The sequence below is a fragment of the Acanthisitta chloris genome, unplaced genomic scaffold, assembly GCF_000695815.1.
Source record: "Acanthisitta chloris isolate BGI_N310 unplaced genomic scaffold, ASM69581v1 scaffold41130, whole genome shotgun sequence".
NCBI classification, from domain to species: domain Eukaryota; kingdom Metazoa; phylum Chordata; class Aves; order Passeriformes; family Acanthisittidae; genus Acanthisitta; species Acanthisitta chloris.
Genome location: NW_008651854.1, coordinates 47,481 through 55,365, shown reverse-complemented (window position 1 = coordinate 55,365; position 7,885 = coordinate 47,481).

Below are 7,885 nucleotides of genomic sequence, written 5' to 3'. Positions count from 1 at the left end.
CGGCGGCAGGGCGGGCAGTGTGTGTGCCTGCAGAGGGCTCTGTGCCCCCGCGCTCCCCACCGAGCGCACGGGGGAAGGGAGCGCTCCCAGCAGTCTGCTCTTAGTCTGGTAAACAGACTAGGAATTGTGGGCTAAGTCCTTTTCCTCAGGCTTTGCACCAAGGCTGAGATCAGATGACTCAGTCCGGACTCATTATTTTAATAGCCTACAGCTAGTTCACATAGCAGCGGGAGTCCACAAAAAAGGCATTTAATTGTTGAAACTCAAACTGGTACATTGTAACTGCAGATTATAGTATTCAGATTTAAGTGATTCAAGTAATTTATAAAGCTTTTGCACAAGCAAGCTGAAAGTTAAAATACTGATATTGTAATAAAAAGTAAATAAAACATACTTTTGTACATTATGACCCAATTAAAGGGCATGATTTCATTTAACAAACTTAAAACAGGCAGGTGATACTTGCCAACATTACTACAGCTGTGTTTTACATTAGGAAATTAATTAAAATAGTCATTTATACTTTTTTCCACTTGCAAGTCTTAGGCCTTTCTGTATTACACCATCTATTTTCGCTTCAATCATTGTGTTACGGTGCGTTTGTAACCTCACTTAGCCAGCTGCATCGCGACTTTGGGCTTGTTTTTTTCTTACCTAATGAAAAACCAGCTTTCTGCAATAACGCCAGCAAAGCAGATCAAACAGGGCTGAAGGAACTTCCCTGCTGTCTGCCTGAGAGGCAGGGCATTGTTAGTTACTCAGATGTCAGTCCTTTTCTTCCGCATCCTAGCAGGGTTTCGCTGGTTTCATCAGATCACTCCGAGCTGGAGGTGGGAGGGTGACTGCCAGCGAGGGATGCGAGGGAATGGTTTCCTGCTGGACTGAGGCAAACTGGGGGATTTACTGCACACCCATGCGTGCCTGGGTCTGGTACAATAGCATACCCCCAGACTAACAGGGACAAAACTTCAAAATGCAAATCTGTGTTCTGCTTTTATACCTCACAGCTGAATAATGGGAGTTATTCTTGATTTTTAGGTACTTTCCCCCTCCCCAAACTACTAATATGGTGATTACATAATGAACTGTTAACTTTGTCAGTCATTTGTTCCTCCAGGCAAATCAGCTTAAAGTGTAGAAGGCTACATTTTTAAAATAGCACAGTTGCACAAAGGAGAGTTTGTCCTTCCATTTGTATGAAAGAGCAAACACATGTATATTAGTTATCTTCTTCCTTCTCCACTTTTCCTTGTCTACCTTTACCTGAACTTTTAGGAGGAATCTTTCCTATCAGCTATTCTGTGGATGTGTGACTCACTGCAGCAAAGCCTGAAGGATTGGGAACATTAATTTGCTATTGTAGTGGGGCTGGTTTGTTTGTAAGTTGCTATCATCCTTTCAAACAGCTCGCAATGCCTGAAAATTTGGTTTATTAAGACCAGGCATGTCACATTCCTAGTGTTAAGATTGCTGCAATTTTCCGTTATAAGCTTTGCCCCACCCAGTCCTCTGAATACAGATTTATACATCGGTTGTAAAAAATGCTTCTCCATCTAAATCTCCACTTGCATTTTAAGCTTGGGAAAGCATCTTTAGAGCTGAATACTCTTTCTCAACTGGAGAATCACATTCTGTATCAGTGTTTTCCCAAACAGATTTAGTGTTTCTTTAAAAACAAAATCAAACAGTGAATGCATTGTAAATTACTTTGCTGTCCTTGTATTTGAAAGAAGATAGCATCCATAGGGTTTTTAAAGCTAATTTCTTATGCAGCTTTTTACCGCAGTTTCTTTTTGCCATATTTTTGTTGAATGGGTATTCTAGGTTGCTTACTGTCTTGATGCTGCTGGAGGAGCCAGTGCAGACAGTATGTGACACATTTGTGAAAGACTGAAAAATGTGTTGGTTAACGTGTTTGAGTAACACTGTGTAAAATACCAAAGACAGGCTTATTTATTCAGATCAATATTAGACATCCTTAGAGTTAATAAGAAATGCTTTGTGATAATATCTATTTTTAAATTCTTGCTTGGTGACTGTCTTTGGGTGTTGACTTGAATTCTCAGGGAACTCGACATGAAATGACACAAGAATCCCCGGACGTAAATGGAACATTATAAGAATAAAATATCTGACATTTCAGCTCCCTCCTTCTTAAGGCTAAAAGTCCTTGAGGCATCAATAAAACGAAACCAAGTCCAACAGTAAAAGTGCATGTCATGCATACACAGATCTATTTCTGTGTAGGGCTCATTGAAAGAAATTTGTTTTACATAAATAGTTACAATACCCTCTTCAAGAAGGAAGGAGGGTGGACCAGAATGGAAAAAAATATGGTATTTTACGTTAAGCACATCTGAACGTAAAACATCCTACTGGAACTAGGCAATTTGACAATACTGGAGCCTGTGCAGAGAGCCAGAGCAGGGCTGGTACACTACTTAGTCCCACATAAGAACTATTTTGAGATTCGAGTCAAGTTTAGGAGATACAAACCCTTTATTCTGTGAGCAGCTTGATTCCATCTTCTCCAAGGAGATTGGTAGTTTAGTAAAGTTTAGCATTTCTAGAAATGAGAAGGCCAATACAATTAACTCCCCCGTACTTTCCTTTCACTGAAATAAAAGTTAAATTTTTACTCTGCCTTCAAGAATTTTGCACTTGATTCATGTGAAAGCTTAGAGTAGTCTAGTAAGTCATAAAATGTGAAATAGCAATAGTTAAACTGTTTAAATTTAAGAACTGATAGGTTAAGGTATTACAGAAAAGATGCCATCAGTACTCTTTCTTCTGAGATTGTCTTTAGTCATACTAAGAAAACTAATTTTAGGGTTTTCTACATGTGAATCAATTTTTAAAACTGTCAGTGTGCATTTTTTTAAGCTCTGTGGTTTAAAAAATACTTTAAATATAGAAATACTCCTTTGTATTTCATATTATTTATATCTGCTAAGATTCTCATTTTGGTCTCTGTAAGATGTTATGGCTGTGTGACGTTATGTTATTCCTGTACGTTGACAAGGACATGCACTGAAATGTAAGGATTCATGATGTTATATTCAGCAATTAATTAAGCAATAATCCTTAAAGTATCTGGTCTGTTCATTAATGGCAAAGCCAGGGCTGATGTATGTCCTAAGGAGCCTGTTCTGAATGCAGGGAGGAGGACTCCCGATCCGAGGCCTGCTTTGTTACGCTAAGGGCAGGGGTTGCTGCAGCGTCTTGAAAGTCTGTCCCAAACGCAAAAAAGTCTGCAAGTGTGTCACACCATCCAAATCCTCCTTTTTGCCAGTGGCAAAACTCTGGAATGAGTTTCATAAGAAACAAGTTGATGTCAAGGCAGAACGCAGCATAGTGTTCTGATCCAGCGCACAGCACAGCATTCTGATCCGATGTGCTTGCGGGTTATGACTTTGTAAACTCATCTGCACTTGTAGCAGAGATGATAGTATCAATTCAAACAGCAGTTGTCTTCTGCAATTTCCTCCTTCAAGCATCTCTTTTGCTTTGCTGTTGCCTCTCACTCCATGGAAACTAAAGTATTTTGAAGATATACCTAAGTTACAGCTCCTTTCTGAAACTAGTGTACTTCAAAATAGGGTGGAAAAAGCTGGGGAAGGAGTGGGAGGGGAAAGGTAGAGAACCCGCAGTGTATTTCTAATGTTTTCGAAATTACTGTTGCTCTCCTAAGTTGATTTTGTTGACCTCTAATTTTGTTTATTTTAAACACAGAAATGTCATTTGTTTATTTTAACAAGGGCAGAAAAAAGGATGTGGGCTTGTCCTTGAGTCCTTGTCATCAGTCTGTGGAATCAGTAATGGATTTTCACTATGAATGAAATGCCTCAAATAAGGCTGAATCTGTCCTGATGATGTTTCTATTCTAATGTTACCTATTCAGTGTGTATTTCTTCTGTCAATTTAAAAAAATATATACATTAAAATGCAGCCCTCAATTTTATATTTGCTGCACTACCTTCACAAATTCAAGAAAGAAATGCAAAAGTACCGTGTTGTTAGAAAAGCAAGCAAACAAAAACCTAAAAAAAAATTTCTTCTTTGGAAGATTCAGAGCAGAACATAAATTTTTAAATAAACAGCTATTTTTATAGTGGGGTGAACATACAACACTGATTTGTTTTGTTTTAATTTAAAATGAAACATTATTTTGGTGCTTCTTGAAAAGTAGATAGAGGAAAATAAGTGTAAGCAGAATAAAGGAGAAGGAAGCAAAATCAGAACAAAGGAGGAAAATAACAGAGAAGAAAAATAATTCCTTCCCAAACAGAAAATGTTAAATTCAATATAATAAACATTAAATGTATGACATAAAATATATTAAATAATTACAAAATGGAAAACTAGGACTTATGTCCAGTGTTTAGGATTTATGTTAACCTAAGTATGAAATGTAATTCACAGTGATATTTTTGTATATTCCCCAAATCAAGAGAGGTACTGAATTCTTTTCCATTACTATTAACACTGCTTGTATTGATTAGCAGTGAATAAACACACATGTTTTACTGTTGGGAAGTACATGGTTTGGGATGGTTAGGTAATTGGTGCTTTATTTTTATTCTGTTGAGTGGTAATGGATTATTTGGCATATCACTGTCCATTAACTCCAGTTACATATTTAGATACGAAATTACTCAATCTTCTGAATCAATTTTCCTTGCTAGAAGCACAAAACATCTCCTTGGTGAATATTTTATTCTGTCTTATTATGTCTTTTAAGAATGTGTGAAGAGCAGGCAACTAAACTAAACCCACTGAACTCTTGCTCATATTGAGCAGATGTCCTAAGGCTGCAGCCTTGAGCCTACTGACAGCAATGAGTATGACTGTGTTGTGTTTGTGTCTGTCAGTGATGAGGCAGAAATGCAATGTGAAGCCTACTTTTAACTTTTTTTAAGGTCCACGTGCATCCTAATAATTTCTACTAAATTTGTTGAAGATGCACATGTTCAGAAAAATGTGTATTACACTGGGGCTGATTTTGTGGCAGTAGTGTTTTTACATCTTGAGAGGACAGGTTGAATAATGGAAATTAAAGAATCGTACCAGAAATGAGTTATCCCTGAGGCTAATATTAAAAAGAAATCTGATTCTGTCCTGTCTCTCTAAGATACTCATCAGTTTGCTATAAATATTCCTTATTTAGGACATAGGAAAAGCTTTCAGTAAATGAGTGTGAATACGTCTGGCACTGAGAATGAACACTGAATTCCTTTGTAAGCCCTGATCTCAGTGAATGTGCATTTTGAAGTTCAAAGTAGGTACATGGTCTTTCTGCCACAAATACTGGGCTGGAAGAGTTTTTTCCAGATACTTAGAAATGCCCTTTAATGATCTGTTTGATCTGGTTAGTGCCTGTTGTGAAATGCGATACTGATTTGAGAGAACAATTGAGAGGGGATTATAATTTTGTACTGTTTTCTTCCCTGGTTTTTATGTTTTTTGTAGAATCAGGAAAAAAGCAAGACAAACAAAAAGGAGTTTTGTATGAATCATATGCTTTAGCACTATGCAAATACTCTGTAATCTTAATAGTGTGGAGGCATGTGTGTGATTATGTATGGTCTTGATGGGGCTTTTCCACACTGATGTTTCTTTTTAGGGTTTTGCTGAAACTGTAATGAAAGATCCCTGAAGAAAAAAAAAATTGATGCTAGTTTCTGTGAAACAAGAGAGGTTTGTACAGAGCTTCAGAATACTTTTGTTTCCCCCACACTATAAAGAACGGTATGTGAAATTGCTCAAGGGTGTTCCATCAAATAATTTGAGTTAATGGATGGTATGAAACTTGCTCATATATTTCTTTCCTCATTATCACATAAATAGTGTGGTAGGACATTACCCAGCAGCATTGATTGTCTTTCTTTTGGCCCAGTTTTGTTCAAGTTCAACTGAGAAAACCCTTCATCCTTTCTAGGAGACAGAACAGCTAATGCTGAACTCCCACCATTTAGATTTCACCAGGTTTCTCCTTAACCCAATAACAGTTCAACTTAACAAATGTCTCTTCTTTCTAGCATTGGCTAAATCAAACTACTTTGCTTTATCTTTGCTTGTAAAGGCAGCAGAAGGTGTGAAGGACAGCTCCTGACTGAGGGGTCCACAAAGTCCCATCCTACTGAAATGGGGTCATGCATTGGGAATTGGATCCTCCTAATCCCTCTTCAAACTAGAGGTCTAGAGTTTTAAAACACTGTACAAGTAGAAGTGCTTTCCACCCTAGCCTTTCTCTTATTTTCCCTAAACACTGCAAATGTGATGAGGAATACTGAGAGCTAAAATTAGCATCCCCACCTCCTTATTTCCCTTGGTACAGCACCAACAAAATTATATAAACATATTAAGACGAGAGTGGGAGAAGATTAAGGGGAAAAGCAGACATAACAAGCACCTTGCTCTGGTGGGTGTAGAGTAGCAGGAGAATTAATGTGTGGCTTTCATGTATGTGTGTAGTTAAGTATGTGTTATGTCGTTAAGTTGGGGTGTGCTCCATCTGTCAAGTAGGTCTGACCACTCTTTATCTAAATACAGTACTACAAGAAGATAGCAGAAATCTGTTATAAAGCATCATGGATTTTTTTTATTTTCTTTCCAGTCAATCTTGAAGTTGACCAAGTGCTGAGCTAAGAAGCAGTCAGCTGAAATATGAGTGGTGGAAGCTCAGCATGTTCTCATGTTCCGGTAAAGGTGACAGGCTTTCCCAGTACAGGTTAGGCAAATTAGGAAAACCTGAATACAAGCCAAATGTTGCTATCAATGTTTTTCCATAATTATCTGTGTGATAATGAGAAAAGGTCAGAACTAATTCTGTTCTGCTCTCTTTCCACATTGTGGGCTAGTATTTCTTGTCGGTGGTGAGGCACAGGACAGGGTATATATGTTACTGTCAGGTAGTGCTGTAAATATTTTGTGCTTGTGTTCAGCTGGACACTGTTGTGGAGCAGTCCTGGGCTTGAGCCTCTGTGTAGTGTAATCTGCTTGTTTTGCAAGCTCAAAATAATCCCCATCCCCTCTCTTGTCTCTGTATGCTGTAACTGGAGAACAATAGACTTGTGATTGTGACAGCTTCTCTGTTAATACGTGTTTTAGAGACTGTATCATGAAGAAACCAAACATAGCAAATTAATACTCAAATCCAGCCAGGCAGCTGTGATGCACCTTCTTCAATGTCAGCATAAAGGCCTATGGACACAGAAGCAGCTGGTCCACGCAGGGCTAACTTCCTGCATCAGCAAGCTTTAACAGAATGAGGAAGAGGAGGAAAGGGTACCTCATACCCTGATGAGCATAAAGAATATATATTCTGAAGAGTTACCTGGGTTTGTTTTCCCTTTCAAGTGAGATCTCGAGTTAAATTTTTTACTTTATTTGCAACTCATTTTTGTAACTACCCTTACCCTCAGTCTGGATATATGAGTCCAGAGCTCTTAAACTGTCTTAGAATTGCGTGTAACATAGGTTTTATGATAAAGTAACTCTGACATCATCATATGAGTCACACTGGGGCATGATTGTGAATCAGTGCATGGAAATTTCTGAGAGTGTGTTCTGCTTCTGTTTATCCTTGATTCCAAAGCTTTTGGGGGTGACAAGACTTAGAAATATGGTAAAGGTTTGATTTGGAAAGGCTTTTTTAGGTTTGAACCTAGCCTCTGCATTTTTGTGACTTTTTAAGTTGGTAACGACAGCTAACGCTCTTTGTATTATATTGCCACCTATAAGGTTGTGCAACACTTTCCATTATAAGACTGCTCCAGTTGCTTATTATGTTGCCAGCATTCATCTGTTTGGGCTGAAATTTTCCATGCTGGGTGTCTCCTTCAGGCTGAATATCTTGGGAAAGTTTCAATAAAAATACTTGAAC